Source organism: Dipodomys spectabilis, unplaced genomic scaffold, assembly GCF_019054845.1.
Source record: "Dipodomys spectabilis isolate Male_0828 unplaced genomic scaffold, ASM1905484v1 ptg000121l, whole genome shotgun sequence".
NCBI classification, from domain to species: Eukaryota; Metazoa; Chordata; class Mammalia; order Rodentia; family Heteromyidae; genus Dipodomys; species Dipodomys spectabilis.
In genome coordinates, this window is record NW_024870798.1 from 2,009,842 (window position 1) to 2,028,237 (window position 18,396).

Below are 18,396 nucleotides of genomic sequence, written 5' to 3' on the forward strand. Positions count from 1 at the left end.
TTCCATGTATATGCACTGTGCAGGGGTGATCAGTCATCTACAGTTATTGCATGTGCCGCTTGAGACATCAACTCACTGATAATGTCTAAGTGTCCACTGTAGGCTTCTCGAAGAGGGGTATACTCATCATCATCCCTACTATTCACATGAGTGGCCTTTTGGGAAAGAAGTCTCCGCACTGTAATAAGCTGAATATTTTCAGCAGCCCAATGAAGAAAATTGCTTGGATCCTTATCCAATTTTATTTCTTGCAATTGATACCATTCCTTACTTTTTCATCTTGTTCCCCATATTCCTAAGAATTGCCTACCAAGGGACTTTGAGTGCCAGTGGGAATGAGGCGTCCATGTATTTCCCTAATAGTTCACATTGGTTGAACTGGTCAGAAATATCCGGTGAATTTTCTGCAACTGTTTATTCATCATGATTTATTTTCTCTTTTTCCAATTTTACTATTTGAAATTATTCTAACTGGAGAGTAGGGAATTGATGGAGAGCAGCGGAAAGATGTTCCTCCATATTCAAATGTACACACTGAAAATGAGGACCTGTGATGTCTTCATGTGCAGCTTATTCTAGGAATGAGAAAATAGGAAATAATGCCTTTTATATAAATGATATGGGAAATGGCAGAGCAAAAAGTGAAATGATGCAACCAAAAATATAAAAGGAAAATAAATTAGGATAATTATGGAGCAATCATATTATCTATGAGAACCAAGAAAGGGAGAGAGAAAGAGAGAGACAGATGTATAATGACCTAGCTAGCCACAAAATCCATGACTCTGATCAATTTATAGAGCAAACAAAAATTTATTTTTAAAAGAGATGGAAATAGAATTTATGTATTTACTTGAAATTAGTAAATACATTTTTAGTTGCCTACGTAAAGAGATATAACTTTGACAAAATTACACACAATAAACTAAATCCTTGATAATTCTAGTAACAGATCTGACTGAAATCAGTTGAATCATACTTTTCCTGTACAATGAAGGAATAAGAAGGTAGTAAAGCAACTAGAGAAAGCAGGGAGATTGTATCTGTGACAAAACTTTGTGGAAATTGGTATTGAGGATTTCTTACTGGTGATCCACTTGCACTGGAAGCATGATTGTGAAGTATTGCTTGCTGATTCTGAACTATTGATTTGATCATAATATTCTCCAAGAAGAAAATGAGAATTGATAGTTAAGGACTACTAATATGTTTTGACTTTCTCACTAAGCACTTTCAATCATCAAAATCACATGAAGACAATAGTCAGGCCTACATTTTAGATGAAAGCAAGTGTCTTTAAATAAACAAGGAATGTATGTAGTCATGCAAAGGACTTCTGTTTTACCAATGCCTCAAACATTTTTCTAATGTTGGGTACCAATATATAATGGATCTATTAGAAAACTCTTAAGGCTCATATTTTCAATAGTGAGTTCTCTTACACTATATCATGGTATTGTTTGTGTATGGTTTTAATAATAAATTTACATTACTAACTTGAATTTCTGAGAGGACAGTATCATCACTGTACATCTTGCTTCTATACTCTCATTTTAAAATAACTATATAAGTATGGGCATTAGATAACTATAGAGGAAAAAGTAGAAGCCACACTGGTGGCTTATGTCTTTAGCACTAGTTAATAAGAAAGATGAAATCTGAGGATTGTGGTTTGAAAGCAGACCAAGAAAAAAAAAGTCCATTAGATTCTGATTTGAAAGTAACAATCAAAAGCTAGAAATGGAGCTGTGGTACAAGCAGTTAAATGTTAGCCTTGAGAAAACTGAAACAAAAAATAAATTCTGGGACAAAGCCAGGCCCTGAGTTCAAGCACTAGGATTAGCACTAAACAAATGAATTAATTAATAGGGTAATTAATTAATTAAAAATAAATTAAATGGTCACATGTGGAGAGGCAGGTAAAATGTAACATGCGTGGTAATGGTTTATGTATTATTTTGTAATAAGGCATATTTTCATTTGTCCTAATCACTAATATTTTATTTGGATTTTTTGTACAATAAACCCTGAATTTAGCATGCATGCATATGTGTGTGTACATGTGCCAACATGTATGTATGTGTATATGTGTGCATGTGCTGTTGTAATCTTGCTTGCCAATGTGGACAGGGTGAGGCTGAAAAAAGCTAACTGTGTTGCAATGTTTTTATTTATCAGAGTCTGTCATGTCATTTCAGTGAAACCACCCTTCTGTACATATTATTTGTCTAATAATAAAGTCATCATAATCAAAGCATTTACAATATTAATTTAGAAAAAGAGACTGCTTTCAACTCTTATTGTATGTTAGGTAAGAAGATACCGACATAATTAGTTAGTAAGTTATTGCTGAAAGATGATTGTCAGTACAAAATACGTATTTGACCTCTTAAATTGGTTATACATTTTTTACTTTTTTTTTAAATTTTATTTTATTTTATTTGTGAACATACTGTACAGAGGGGTTACAATTACATGGGAAGGATAATGGGTACATTTCTTACCAAGCATTGCAGCCTCCTCCTTTGTTTACCCTTCTCATCCTTTCCCAGCCTCCCCCCCCCCCAATACCAATCATTCTCGCCACCCCCCCTGCACCGACGTTGTAAACCTCGTTTTGGACATGACAACTTGTACTTCTCATTGTTGCAACAGGTCCACCTGGATCCTTAAACGACTTTTTTTCCCCCATCTCCTCCACAAGTTATACTGACATCAAATATAGTGAAAGCAGGGATTATACAGTGGAGGAGGGACATACAAAGCAACAAAGAAATAATCTTATAAATGCGTTAGAAACACATGCATGAGAGAAAAAAAACATTAAAATACATATCTAAGGGTTCATTTTCCTAACATCACATTATCTGACCTTTTCCACTTGACTCATACATATACTAGATATTGCAAATAAGGGAAACCATGGGGCCTATGTTTCTTTGGGCCTAGCTTACTTCACTTAATATATTGTTTCCAAGTTTTTCCATTTCCTAACAAATGGAGCAATGTCATTTTTTCTGATGGAGGCGTAGAATTCCATTGTGTATATATACCACATTTTCTTGATCCATTCATCTACTGAGGGGCATCTGGGTTGGTTCCATATCTTAGCTATGGTAAATAATGCTGCAATAAAGATAGTTGTGCTGGTAGCTTTAGTGTGGTCTTGTTTGTAAACATTTGGGTAAATGCCCAAAAGTGGGATTGCTGGGTCATAGGGGAGCTCTATGTGAAGTCTTTTGAGGAACCTCCATACTGCTTTCCAAAGTGGTTGAACAAGTTTACATTCCCACCATCAGTGAAGTAAGGTTCCCTTCTGTCCACCTCCCCTTGATCTCTTGATGTTAGAGTTCTTGATTTTTGCCATTCTAACTGGAGTGAGGTGGTATCTCAATGTTGTTTTGATTTGCATTTCTTTTATGGCTAGGGATGTGGAGCATTTCTTCATGTGTCTATTGGCCATCCTTCTTTCTTCTTCACAGAAGTTTCTCTTTAAGTCTTTTGTCTACTTATTTATTGGGCAGTTTTTTCTTTGAGGATTTGTTGTTGGGGGATTTAATGTTTTGAGTTCCAAGTATATTTTAGATATGAGATTCTTGTCTGTTTTATGGCTAGTGAAGATCTTCTTCCAATCCGTGGGCTTTCTATTGATCTTGCTAGCTATGTCCTTTGCAATGCAGAAGCTCTGCAACTTTATGCAATCCCATTTGTCCAACCTTTCTTTGATTAGATGTGTTTCCTGGTCTCTATTCAGAAAATTTCGGCCTGAGCCAAGGAGACCTAAGGTTTCTCCTATTCCATCCTCTAATGTTTTCAGAGTGTCTGGTTTGACTTCGAGGTCTTTGATCCATTTGGAGTTGATTCTGGTGCAGGGTGATATATAAGGATTTAGCTTTAGTTTTCTACAAGTAGTTAAACAATTTTGCCAGCACCATTTAATGAAGAGGCTGTCTTTGTTCCATACTATTTTTTTAGCTCCCTTTCGAAAGTTAGATGGCTGTAGGTCTGTAGGTTCATTTCTGGGTTTTCAATTCTATTCTATTGGTCTTGAGGTCTGTACTTATGCCAATTCCAAGCTGTTTTGATTACTATGGCTTTATAGTAGAGTTTGAAATTTGGTATTGATATTCCTCCAGCAGTGTTCTTTCCGTTGAGGAGCGTTTTTGCTATTCGGGGTCTTTTATTGTTCCAGATGAATTTTTGGATTGCCTCTTTTATTTCCTTGAAGAATGAGGTTGGAATTTTGATAGGTATCGCGTTGAATTTGTAGATAGCCTTGGGAAGTATTGCCATTTTCACGATGTTAATCTTTCAAATCCAGGAGCATGGGAGATTTTGCATTTTTTAAGTTCTGTGTTGATTTCTTTTTTCAAGATTTTAAAGTTTTCATCATAGAAGTCCTTCACTCCTTTGGTTAAGTTAATTCCTAAGTATTTTATTTTTGGTGGGACTATTACAAATAGAGCTCCTTTCCTAAATTCAGCCACACTTTTCTCATTGTTGGCATACAGAAAAGCCATTGATTTTGGGGGGTTAATTTTATATCCTGCTACTTTGCCAAAGTTTTGAATCAGCTTGAGTAATTTGGGAGTGGTGTCTTTGGGATTCTTTAAATACAAGATCATGTCGTCTGCAAAGAGGGAGAGTTTTATTTCTTCTTTCCCTATTTGGATCCACTTTATATCTTGCATCTTGTCTTATTGCTGTTACTAGGCATTCTAATAGTACATTGAAGACAATTGGAGAGAGTGGACATCCTTGTCTTGTTCCTGAGTTAAGAGGAAATGGCTTTAGTTTTTCAGCATTAAATATAATGCTGGCTGTAGGTTTATCATATACAGCCTTTATTGTATTGAGGAATGTTCCATGGATTCCTAATTTTTCCAAATCCTTCATCATAAAGGGGTGTTGGATCTTGTTGAATGCTTTTTCTGCATCTATTGAGATAACCATGTGGCTCTTATTCTTGCTCCCGTTGATGTGATGAATAATATTAATTGATTTGCGTATATTGAACCGACTTTGCATCCCTGAAATGAATCCTGTTTGATCATGGTGTATGATTTTTTGGGTGAATTGTTGAAGTCGGTTGTCCAAAATTTTGTTGAGAAGTTTTGCATCAATGTTCATCAAAGAAATGGGTCTATAGTTCTCTTTCTTTGATGAGTCCCTGCCTCCTTTTGGGATGAGTGTTATGATGGCTTCATAGAATGTGTTCGGTAGTGAACTTTCTCTTTCAATTTCATTGAAGAGTTGGAGGAGTATTAGTGTGAGCTCTGCTTTGAAGGCCTTGTAAAACCATCTGGTCCTGGACTTTTCTTAGCTGGAAGGTGTCTTATTGCTGTATCTGTTTCAATGCTTGATATGGGCCTGTTAAGCTGGTATAACTCATCTTGGTTTAGTTTTGGCATGTCAATATTTGCTAGGAAAAAGCCCATTTCTGTCAAGTTCTCAAACTTATTAGCATAAAGTTTTGAGAAGTATTACCTTATAATGTTTTGAATCTTGGTTGTTTCCGTGGTGATGTTTCCATTCTCATCTCTGATTTTATTTATTTGGGTGTGTTCTCTTTTTTTTCTGATAAGGTTTGCTAAGGGTCTGTCAATTTTGTTAAGTTTTTCGAAGAACCAACTCTTTGTTTTGTTGATTCTTTCTATAGTTTTTTTGGATTCTAATTCATTTAATTCTGATTTAATTTTAATTATTTCTTTCTGTCTACTGGATTGGGGTTTATCTTGCTGCTCTTTTTCAAGGAGGTTTAGATGTGTCATTAAATTGTTGATTTCAGATCTCTCCAATTTGTTGATTTAGGAGCTCAGAGCTATAAACTTGCCTCTGAGTACTGCTTTTGCTGTGTCCCAGAGATGCTGGTAATTTGTGTGTTCATTTTTGTTGAATAGCATGAACATTTGAATTTCCTTTCTAATCTCTTCCATGACCCACTCGTGATTCAGCAGTGTGTTGTTCAGCCTCCATGTGATACTAGAATTTCTTTGGTGGCTTTTGGTGTAGAGTTCTAATTTTATTCCCTTGTGGTCAGAGAGGATGCAAGGTATAACTTCAATGTTTCTTAATTTAGGCAAGTTTTCTTTGTGGCCTAAAATGTGGTCTATTTTAGAAAATGTTCCATGTGCTGCTGAGAAAAACGTGTATTCTGATGCTGCTGTGTGAAATGTGCGGTAGATATCTGTTAAATCTAGTTGATCTATGCTTCTGTTTAGATCTGCAGTTTCTCTGTTGAGTTTTTGCCGAGTTGATCTATCTATAGATTATCTATCTAATAATTAATGTCTTTGGATTTATATGGGATTTGAGGGAAATTAGTGTTTCTTGGATAAATTTGGGTGCACCATTGTTTGGCAAGTAGATATTTAGAATTTTAATATCCTCCGGAAAGGGAGATACCTTAATTAGTATGTAGCGACCTTCTTTTCTCTTCTCACGAATTTTAATTTGAAGTCTATTTTATCTGATATTAGGATTGCAACTCCCGCCTGTTTATGGCGGCCGTTTGCTTGGTAGATTTTGTTCCAACCTTTAACATTGAAAATGTGTTTGTTTTTACTGGCAAGATGTGACTCCTGAAGGCAGCAGATAGAGGGGTCTTGTTTTTTAATCCAAAATGCAACTAAAGACAACCCTGAGATACCACTTTACCCCAGTCAGAATGTCCCACATCCACAAATCAGACAATGATAAATGCTGCAGGGGATGTGGAGAAAGAAGAACCCTATTACACTGCTGGTGGAAATGTACACTTATACAACCACTTTGGAAAGCATTCTGGAGGGTCCTTAGAAAGCTAAAGATTGACCTCCCTTATGACCCAGTCATACCACTTCTAGGCATCTACCCTGAACAACAGGAACCAATATACAAGGACACGTACACCTCCATGTTTATTGCAGCACTGTTCACAACAGCTAGGATATGGAAACAACCCAAATGCCCCACCACAGATGAATGGATCCAAAAATTGTGGTATCTATACACAGTGGAATATTATGCGGCCATTAGAAATGACAAAATAATGGCATTTTCAGGGAAATGGATGTATCTAGAAGGAATCATTTTGAGCGAGGTAAGCCAAGAGCAAGGAGACAAGCGGTACGTGGTCTCACTGATAAGTGGATGCTAAATCCAAAATATTAGGTGTTATGACAAAATTAACAGGACTTAAGAAACCAAGAACTCCCACTCATCTGGTCGAACCACTACTAATTATCCCATACTGCTGATCACATGTATGGTGTATATGGGTACAGCATAATATGTTATAGACTGTGATAGACAATTTGCTCCAGGAAAATTACAATGAGCTTGTGACTTTAAATGCGCATCCTTATTCCACAATACTGTGAAATTTGGGATATTATGTTATCACTTAATCACTATTAAAGAAAAAAAAAGAACCTCGGGGAAGGTAGGGAGGGAAGGGATGGTAGGGGAAAAACAATGGAGGGGGTAACAATGCTTAATAGGAAGCGTACTCATTACCTTGCTCATGTAACTGTAACCCTCAGTATAGTATCTTTATAATAAAAAATTTAAAAAAGGCCTGAGAATATGGATTCGTGTTTTGGCACTGATCCTATGTGTACAGCATTGAGTGAAGCACTAACACCTCTCATGCCTGAGATCTGAGTCTCTTGAACTTTGCAAACAACACAGGAACATCTTTCTTGTTCCTGAGCTACAGGCCACTTGAGCTGGCTTGAGCTGACTGTCAGTTACAGTTGCCTGGCTCTCAGAGTTCCATATTCTATTCCATTATGAGGTAGAGAGTGTCATCTCTCAGAGCCCAATGATCTAAGCTTCTTGCTCACATAAGACCATCCCAAAGACATACTGGAGACTGAAATCTCCCCTCCCACATCACTCTATACATATGTGAACATTGTCAAATCCCAATATCCTCAGCTAGGCCTGGGAATCAGTATGCTCTCAACCTCAAGGAACACTTCCTAGGTCAGATCCATGCCTTATTCGTCACTATTCCTCTCATCCTACAAAAATCATTTTTCCTCTCTGGGCCCTCTCAGCCTGCCATGTACTTCTTGCATCTATTTTTGACATCTACATCCTAGGACTTTGTTAGTTTTTTGTTTCCTAATCTTGTTTGCCCTTGAAGCCCCAGTGTGCTGTTATCTGGAAAAAAGCTAAGTACTTAGAGGTGGGAAAATCATACAAGTATTTAAAAATAAACCTAACACATATTGTCAGACCTTTATATAGATGTACATTCTTGTAAGATAAGAGAGTATTTTTGATACTTTTGTCATATTTTATGACAGAGGGGAAGGGGAGGAGGGAAGAGGTGCTGCATTGTCTTCTCATAATTCAATGATTATTATAGAGAAATACTATAGTTGAAGGAATGTAAGCTTTAAATATAAAAACTGTGCTCTTGTTTTTTTTTTTTTATAAGCTAGTCGTTTATAAAGAATTCCTCACTAAAGTCTTGTCATCTTTGTTCCATGAACTATCTTCCTCCTTCAAAATAATCAGGAAAAAAAACCTTCACAAATTAGTGGCCTGTTGCCCAATCTCTGGATAAGAATTTAAGATACAACATTTCCAGAGAATGTGTGTGTACATGTGTGTTGGAGTGTGTGTGTATGTGTGTGAGGGTGTGTTGTGCATATCTGTGTTTTAGGTCTTGAATTCAGGGGCTATATGACAAGCCCGAGTATCTTTCTGGTGACAGTAGTGATCTACCAATTATGCCACAGTTCCACTGCAAGCTTTCTGTAGTGAACTGGAGAGAAGAGACTCATAAAATTTCATGCTCAGGCTGTATGAACTAAATCTCAGGTCTCAAACTCCTGATTAGTTAGAGTTATACTTATCAGCCTCCATAACCTGGTGATAAAACATTGTTACTGGAGGCAGTGGGGTTGCAAGTTACAGTATAGCTTCACAACTTTCTATATTATAAAACAGCAACAGTAGAACCCTATATAAAAATACAATAATAAGATGTAATTAGAATATAATTTGGTGATATAGTCTGTTAGCATAAATTTCAGGAAACCATGGTCTTATTGATTTAGCATCACAAATCCAAACAAAATGAGATAATTTCAGTAGAGTCTACAAATTTTTAATTCCATCATATAATAATTTCAAAACATTATAATAAACAGGAAAACATTCATACTTATAACATAAAAAGATGTAAAAAGATGAAGATGGCAAATTATGAAATGGGAAATTCTACACTGCAGGAAAATTATTGTCATGGTGAATATATGGTGGTATTGTCATGGTGAATATATGATAATATTCTTCAGAGGAGCAATAGATTAATATATATTTACTACAAATAATCTAACTTGTTTCTATCTCTGTCAACTTCCAATATTTTGCACATTGTCAGTGTATTCGTGTTTATGGTATATTCCAAAATAGTTAACAGAGTCAGGAGGTTACCAAATAAATTAGCTTGAATGTTTAGGGAGATAAACCTGCTAATTATTTTGGCTATTTTATATACTTAACATGTAGTATGTTATCATTGTACTCTCTAAGTATAAGCATAAGCTATTCAAAGTGAAATGGAATATAACATGGTTTTGCCTGTAAAGCTAGGTATTTGGGACATCAGTTCCAGACCAGTGGAGGGTTACCTGCAATACTCCCCAACCCCTGGCTATGCGTGATGGAATACTTCTATCATCCCAGGCCCATGGGGAGCTGAGAGGAGGAAGATTTCAATTCCATGCCATTCTAGGAAAGATCATCCACATGGCTCCATCTCATCCAAAGAAAGTTCAACACTGACTAGCACATATCACCCCCTCCTAGGTGAAAATAAAAATAAGAGCATTGTAGTATAAGAAACAAACAATAGGGCTGGGAAGGTGGCTCAGTGGTAGAGCGCTTGCCTTGCATGCACAAGGCCCTGGGTTCGATTCCTCATCACCACATAAGCAAAAAGAAAAAGCCGGAAGTGGCACTGTGGCTCAAGTGGTATTGCGCTAGCCTTGAGCTGAAGAGCTGAGGGATAGCGCCCAGGCCCCGAGTTCAGGCCCCACGACCGGACCCAAAAAAAAAAAAAAAAGAAACAAACAATATTAAAACATGGCAATAGAAACCATCATGAACAACACTTACCTAGTGTTTGTTTCTCATAACTGTAAACCTAACTATAGCTAGGATTATAAATGTGAGCCAGAGGCACCAAGCAATTCATTTTAAAAATGAGTATTTAAAGCCAGGTGCCAGTCTCTCATGCCTGTAATCCCAGTTAGTCATGAGGCTGAGATCTGAGGATCGCAGTTCAAAGCCAGCCCAGGAAGAAAAGTCCTCATAAGACTCTTATCTCCAATCAACAACTCATAAAACAGAAGTGACTCTGTGGCTCAATTGGTAGAATGCTAACTAACATGAGCACAGAGTCTCAGGGACAGTGTCCAGGCCCTGAGTCCAAGCCCCATAACTGTCAAAAAAAATAAATAAACATTTTTTTTTTTTTGTCGGTCATGGGGCTTGAACTCTGGGCCTGGGCGCTGTCCCTCAGCTCTTCAGCTCAAGGCAAGCGCTCTACCACTTGAGCTACAACGCCACTTCCGGTTTTCTGGTGGTTTATTGGAGATAGGAGTCTCACGGTCTCTCCTGCCAGGGCTGGTTTTGAACCGCGATCCTCAGATCTCAGCCTCCTGAGTAGCTAGGATTACAGGCGTGAGCCACCAGCACCTGGCTACTTAAATAAACATTTTAAGGTCTGAATTTCTTGTAAATTAAAATGACAGCTGTGGTATACAATTCTACAGACTACTAATGCTTTCATTATATTTGTAGTTAGAAAAAGTAGCAGCACTTGAATAAAGGAAATTTTTTCATAAAATAGGGCAGATTGGTCTGTAATTCAAGGAAATTGCTGGACTCATACGTAATATTTTTTGGTGGCTTTTTGTTTTGTTTTTAGAAAAGGTTGAGAAACCTTATTTCTGCCAATGGACATTTGGATGTGTCTAACATCATTCACAGGCCATGCAAAATTAACAGTAAAGACAGGACACAGTCAACTGGCAATAAATTTACTTGTCTTTATGTCATGTTCCAAATGATTTGTTTAGCTTATATGTCCCTATGGCCTATAGTTTCCTATTCCTGCCTTCCTCAAAATAAAAGCATGTTCCACCAATTCAGATTTGAGCCAGGCAATATGTAGTGTTAGTGCCAAGAGTTGAGGAAAATTGTAACACAACCAGGGAAGCATGAAACCAACACGTTAGTAGCTGGACACTGGGGACTCAGGCCTATAATCCTAGCTACTCAGGAGGCTGATGATCACAGTTCAAAGACAGCAGGAGTGAGAAAATCTGTGACTCTTCTCTCCAATTAACAACCAAAAGCCATAAAGGGAGCTGGGACTCCAGAGGTAGAGTAACCTTGATTACAAAAACGCAGGTGCAGCAACCAACCCTGAGTTGAAACTGATAGTTAGGCACAAAAACAAAAACAAACAACAACAACAAAACAAACAAAAACTGGGGGAAAGGTCAGGAAAGGATGGCGCTGTCTACAAGGCAAATGTACACATTATATGAATTGTGATATGGTAAACTCACTGTACACGCCTCAGTAACAATTACATTTAAAAAAGAATCTGACAAATCCCAAAGCCATGGACCTTATGATGTGTATCTGCTTTCTAGTTTTTCAAAGTTCCATCATGTGATCTGGTAGCACACATGTTGTAGCCCAGGGTGATTAGAAAATATGAAGGCAGAGATCTTTTCAGATTGTCCAACCAAATCTTTGATTATTTTAGCCTAAAAACAAAACAAAGCAAAGCAAACAAAATAGATGTTAAGGTTAATTAGGCTGCTATTGAAAATTCAGATGTTGGTAGTCTTTGTGGAGGGGAAGAGAAAAAAACAAATTATGTCAATAGGGATACAGGTGGATCCATAGCAACAATGAGATGTACAACACATTATGTCAAAAAACGAACTTTACAACTTTGGAGGAGGAAGTGGGAGATGGGAAGGGATGAATAGGGGAAAAAAAGGAGGAGGCACCAATGCTTGATAAGACATGTACTCATTATCTTGCAAATGTAATTGCAACTTCTCTGTACATTATTTTCAAAATTAAAAAATTGAAAAAAAAGATTCTAGGCAGAATTTTACTGTTAAATGTTGAGTTAGTACATATGTTTTGTAGATATTGATCTCACATATGTCAGAAAAATATCCATGAATTCATAACTAGAAACTCTGAAGTGTAAGGTATATTAATAAGGTAAGTTTCATTAGGTAGCCAATGAAGAGAACACCGCATGGTATTCAGTCAGGTAAAGTAGTTTATTTACTGAACTGCTGCCCATGCCATATATGGTGGAGAGGCATGTGAAAAAAAGGGGGTTGACACAACCTCGGGCCAGGACATATCTAGGCCAAGGACCGGATGAGATATGGCCTGGTGGAGGAAAATTCTGGCTGTGATGTGACCTCAGGGCCTGGGAATATCCTCTGGTCAAATGGAAAGTTTGACCAGAGGCTGACTAGGTTGTGACTTAGTAGGAGGGGGAGGTGTCTGCCTCCAGGCATGCCAGATACCTAGGTTACACATAAAGGATGGAAAGTTAACCAAGAAGAAGGGAAGTGTCTGCATAGGGTCTGCATGGCTTGGACAGACCTAATACTAAATACAGGTTGGACTTCTGCCATGTAACATGTAACTCCTGACTCCAAACCGTTCATTCTCAATCATTATCTTTCTTTTCTTTTCTTTTTCTTCCTTCCTTCCTTCCTTCCTTTCTTTCTTTCTTTCTTCTTTCTTCCTTCCTTCCTTTCTTTCTTTCTTTCTTTCTTTCTTTCTTTCTTTCTTTCTTTCTTTCTTTCTTTCTTTCTTTCTTTCTTTCTTTCTTCCTTTCTTCCTTTCTTCCTTTCTTTCTTTCTTTCTTTCTTTCTTTCTTTCTTTCTTTCTTTCTTTCTTTCTTTCTTTCTTTCTTTCTATCTTTCCTTCTTCCTGTCTTTCTTCCTTCCTTCCTTCCTTCCTTCCTTTCTTTCTTTCTTTCTTTCTTTCTTTCTTTCTTTCTTTCTTTCTTTCTTTCTTTCTTTCTTTCTTTCCTTCCATCCTCTTTCCTTCCTTCCTTCCTTCCTTCCTTCCTTCCTTCCTTCCTTCCTTCCTTCCTTCCTTCCTTCCTTTCTTTCTGTTCTCTCTCCCTCTCTCTATATATCTCTCCTCTCTTTCACTCACCCTCCCTCTCTCCCTAACCTGAGTGTTCTCAACTCTCAAAAAATGGACACTTGGTGAGTTGAACTCACAGGCGGTGAAGAACAGCTCAATTGGCAAACATGAAATTTAATTTACTGTTAACTTACACCTCTAACACAGGTAACTGGAATCAAATAATGAACACTCAGCAGCATGGCGTCTCAAGCCATTTGGAAGAGGAAAGCAAGCACATTCACTGCATTCTGGAGGTCCACCCTGGGAAGGTGGGGCAGACTCCTCCCTCCTCTTGGCTAAATCTCAGCCCAGTTTCTGCATCAGGAGAGGTGACTGCCTCCAAGTGAGCCAGTTTCCTAAGTGACACAGGCACTGTGCAGAGACTTAGCCTCTTGTGGTGTTGAGATTAATGGCATGATTCAACATATCCACTAGTTTGTTGAGATTGAGATTTCCTAATTTTTGGTTAGGCTATTTTCAAATTGTGATCTATTTATTTCTGATTGCTAACCATGATTATAGATGTGAACCAGCACATCAGACCATTCAAAGATCTTTACCAGGCATGGAAGACATTAAGTTTATTTTTCCAGATGACATACAAGTTGACAGACAACAAAATAAGTCCTGAATTCTGGTCGAGGTTTTTTTTAATGTGAAGCAAAATTTACTTAGCAAAATATCTGACTACTGTGATTATACTTTCAAACTTACCCTACGTTTTAATATCAAATCACCTATGAGCCAATGATTCACTCAAATTACCAGTAATCATTTACTTCTGTCGTATCTTCTAGAGGTATGCAGAACTGGAGCACACACTATTAACTAAAGTGGTAGAAATTTGAGAGGATCACAGTTCTGAATCAGTCTAGGAAGGAATGTATCACCTATATCAACCTACTAGGTAGGTATATTGGAATGAAATCATGGTCCCTGCTTTTGGAGCTGGGTGCAAAAATTGTTACTCTATACGTAAAGTAACTTAAACAAGAAAGGATTGGTGGAGTGATTCCAGTGATGGAGTACCTGTCTGGCAAACTCTACATCAAAACTGAAATCAATTTCCTAAAGATAAAATAAGAAAAGGAAAGCAAGAACAACTCATACTTAACATGTGTTCAATGTAAAGATTTACACTAGCTTACTGTAGTTATAATGCCATCATTTATTTCTAGCGCAAACACATTTTGTGTCAAGCTTAAATGAAAAAAATAACACACTATATACAAAGCTTTGGTAAAACACAGGTCTGGCTTACAATTGTGAACACTTAAGTTTGCATGTGCAGTGGTGTTGCAGGGTTGTTAAAGTTTATGGAAGTCCATCCTTTTGATGAACTTGACATGATGAAATTACCTAACCATACAATTCACTGGACAGATATTGCTGATATATATATCTATATATCTATATCTATATGTATATAGATATATAGATATATAGATATACACACTTGTATGTATTTATATATTAAGTGACATGTAAATAAAATGAAATGTACAATGAATAAATTTAGTGAACTGATACCTTTCCTAGATAATTATTTAATGAATAAATTCATGTCTTATAGTCTCCAATGTTATATCACACTTAAATGGTTGCTGACCCCTTCAGCTTTTTTATAATATTTTTTTCAGATGAAAAAGCCTGCCAATAATTATACTTGTATGACATTCTTTTCTTTATGAAATGAAAAGCATGCTGTGTAATATGGCTCTTTATGTATCATCAAAATTTTTTATAATTTCAAGTACATATTGCCTTATACTTAGTTTTCGCTCATCCTCCAATAATACCTATGGGAAGGAGACTATGAAGGATCATTCTGTTACTTTGGGAGCTTCTGTTATTAATCACTGCAATAAATATTATGAAAATGAAACTCTGAAATTATTTAGAGAGATGACCTGAAAGTTTCCCTTCAACACACTCACGCTGCTCCCTCAATAAATCATAGAACTTAAAATAAGTAACATTTTAGCTGGGAGCCAGTGGTTCATGCCGGTAATCCTAGCTATGCAAGAGCTGAGATCTGAAGATGGTAGTTCAAAGCTAGCCCTTGCAGGAAATCCGTGACACTTTTGCCTCCAATTAAACCCCAAAAAGTGGAAGTGGCACTGTGGTTCAAGTGGTAAAGTGCTAGCCTTGATCTAAAGAACTTAGTGACAGCACCCAGGCCTGGAATTCAAGCTCCATGACCAACAAAAAGAAAAAAGAAAAAAAAGTGAGAGAGAGCAACATTTTAAAAGTAATGTGCACATATACACAAAATGTATATAGAAATAAAATTATAACAGTCCCTGAACTGGCAAAAAAAAAAGATTAAAGTGAAATTTCCTTCAATCATTCATTTTGATAATCTGTACTGAGGGCAAGCTATTGGAGCTCACATTACTAACTAAAGGGGTAGAATTTGAGAGGATTACAGTTCAGAACCAGTGTGCCGGGAAAGTAATATGATTCTCATATTATCCTAAAGCCTTGCAAGTTGGAATGCATTTGTGATCCCAGTTACTTGGCAGACATAGATGAGGAACTTAGCCTCTGTTCAGCCCTCAGCAAAATTGATAACCTATGAGCAAAGTAACTAAATTAAAAAAGGATTGTTCTAATGGTATAATACTTGTTCAGCAAACAAAATATCTAAATTTATACTCATTTCATAAAAGAGGAAAGAAAGGGGAAGAAAGAAAGAAAGAGAAAAGAAAGAAAGAAAAGAAAGCAGAGAAGGAGAAGGAGGGATGGGAAGGAAGGAAGGAAGGAAGGAAGGAAGGAAGGAAGGAAGGAAGGAGGGAGGGAGGGAGGGAGGGAGGGAGGGAAGGAAGGAAGGAAGGAGATAAGAAAAGAAGGAAGTACAGATGGAAGGAAGTGAAAGAAAGAAACAAAGAAAGAAGGAAAGAAAGAAAGAAAGAAAGAAAGAAAGAAAGAAAGAAAGAAAGAAAGAAGGAAAGAAGGAAAGAAAGTAAGAAGAAGAAAGAAAGAAAGAAAGAAAGAAAGAAAGAAAGAAAGAAAGAAAGAAAGAAAGAAAGAAAGAAAGAAAGAAAGAAAGAAAGAAAGAAAGAAAGGAAGAAAGAAAGAAAGAAAGAAAGAAAGGAAAAGACAAAAATAAAGACAGGGAGGAAGAAAGAAAGGGTGAAAGAGAGGTATAAATAAAAACCTCAGCATGTGTTAGGTGTTAATAATTACCCTAAATCATTTAAACTATAAATGCCAACATTCAAATCTCTGGGGAGAGATATTTTATATCAAGCCCTGTTGTACGGACTTGGGGCCCCCAAAAGACCACCAGAGACTATGACCAATGCTAACAGCAAAAGAGTCATTTATTTGTAAGCTCAAGCTTAGTCTTCCACGCACTGGTAACCGGTGACAGTAAGAGTCCCCAAGCACAAAATCAGCACAGCTTTTATAGTATTGAACAAACAAGTTTAGGGAATTTCCAAACAAGCAGTTACATGATTGATTTGAGTCCACCCTAAACATACTGCCCTTTTTCTAAACTGTTGGTATGTTCTATTCCTGGAACAATTCAGCAACTGTTCTGCTTTCTTAAGGGTGGGCAGGATTGGTGGCAACCTGTGTTTTTTTTCTCTCTCTCTTTTGGGCTTACTCTGAGGGCAGCCTAGCACAAGATGGTGGGGTTAATCTCAAGTTGGAGTTACTTTGGCTCTTCATTCCCTCCTCTTCTAGAGCATTGGGGACCAATCATGTTCCCCTAATTGAAACAGTCTTCTATATTTACAGTTTAGTATTGGGATCTCAGAACTAGTAGAGGGACTGTGCTGATCCTCTCTTTTACAAAGGACACCAGTCTACAAGGTCTGATTGTGAGTAACAAAATTAACAGTACCAAAGGCCCTGACATTTTCTTGTAGCAATCTTGATTCTGTATATAACAGCTAACTTAATTTTATACCAGCTGTACTCGTAAACTCCAATTTTAAGACATACTCATACTATTTGCTACATACTTAAACTTTCTGAGGTTTGTCTTCTTTACAAACATTTTAAAACAATCCTTAGTTTTGAAATCCTTTCTTATACAGAGGATACCAATTTTCCCCCAGTTCCTTTCCTAAGGCTTTCTTTACCACCCTCCTCTTCTTTACAATTCCTTAAGCTTCTTTGTGGTGAGAGTTTAAAACTGCCCATTTTTCCTTTGACTTGTGGAACCAAGTAATCTCAGAAAGCCTCAAGACACCAGTGGAATGAAAAGCTTGCTAGAATTTTTTGGGGGGTCCGGTCATGGGGCCTCAACTCTGGGCCTGGGCACTGTCCCTCAGCTCTTCAGCTCAAGGCTAGTGCTCTATCACTTGAGCCACAGCGCCAGTACCAGCTTTTTTCTTTTTGCTTATGTGGTGCTGAGGAATCGAACCAAGGGCCTGAGGCATGCAAGGCAAGCCCTCTACCACTGAGCCACCTTCCCAGCCCAAGCTTGCTAGATTTTAAGGCTAAGATTAGGGCTGGGTCTCATTCCTCTTACTACCTCCATTGATTAAAAAATATATATCTCCTTTATCTTTAAAAAAACACCCAGGAGGAAGCAGGTTATTACCATACCAGAACCAAACTAGGTTGTGACCCTGAAGTGCCTAAGGCAAGCCAGTGATATCCTCGTTCCCAATATCTACTGTGGGAGTATAGAGGATTACTGCATATTACCAAGAGAATGTCCCACACGATCTTAGTTGTAGCAGCTTTCAACTGGGAAGCATTTTCAGGTGATGGAATCAGTCAGGAGTGCAATCTACTTTTACCACGGTGGAGGTGGTCTGGGTGATGATATAAAGTTCCTCCAGGTAAGTGTCAGGCTGTTGTTGAACTTTACCCATTAGGGTGTGGAGCAGCAGCAGCAGGGTCTCACAGCCGCTCCAAGGGAATGTCACACCTCGTGCTGGACTGCAAATTCCTACCCAGACTGGTAAGCATACATTGCATATGCTTGTCAGGCTGTGACCCCACTAGTTTTTAAGACAATTTATGCAATAGCCCAGGACAATTTACCAAGGTGACAACTTTTTAAACAAATAGTTCTTTTAATAAGGCTAGGATTTTCTAAGCAAATATAGAGGGCTCAGGCTTGTACTATTATTTCCCATGCCTTTTCCTTCTGTCTATTTTGCCACATTTTTAAAAAAGTGAATATTTTCCCTTGTTCTTAAAATGGGATGATGGGCAAAGATTCATCTTCTGTCACTTCTTCAAGCT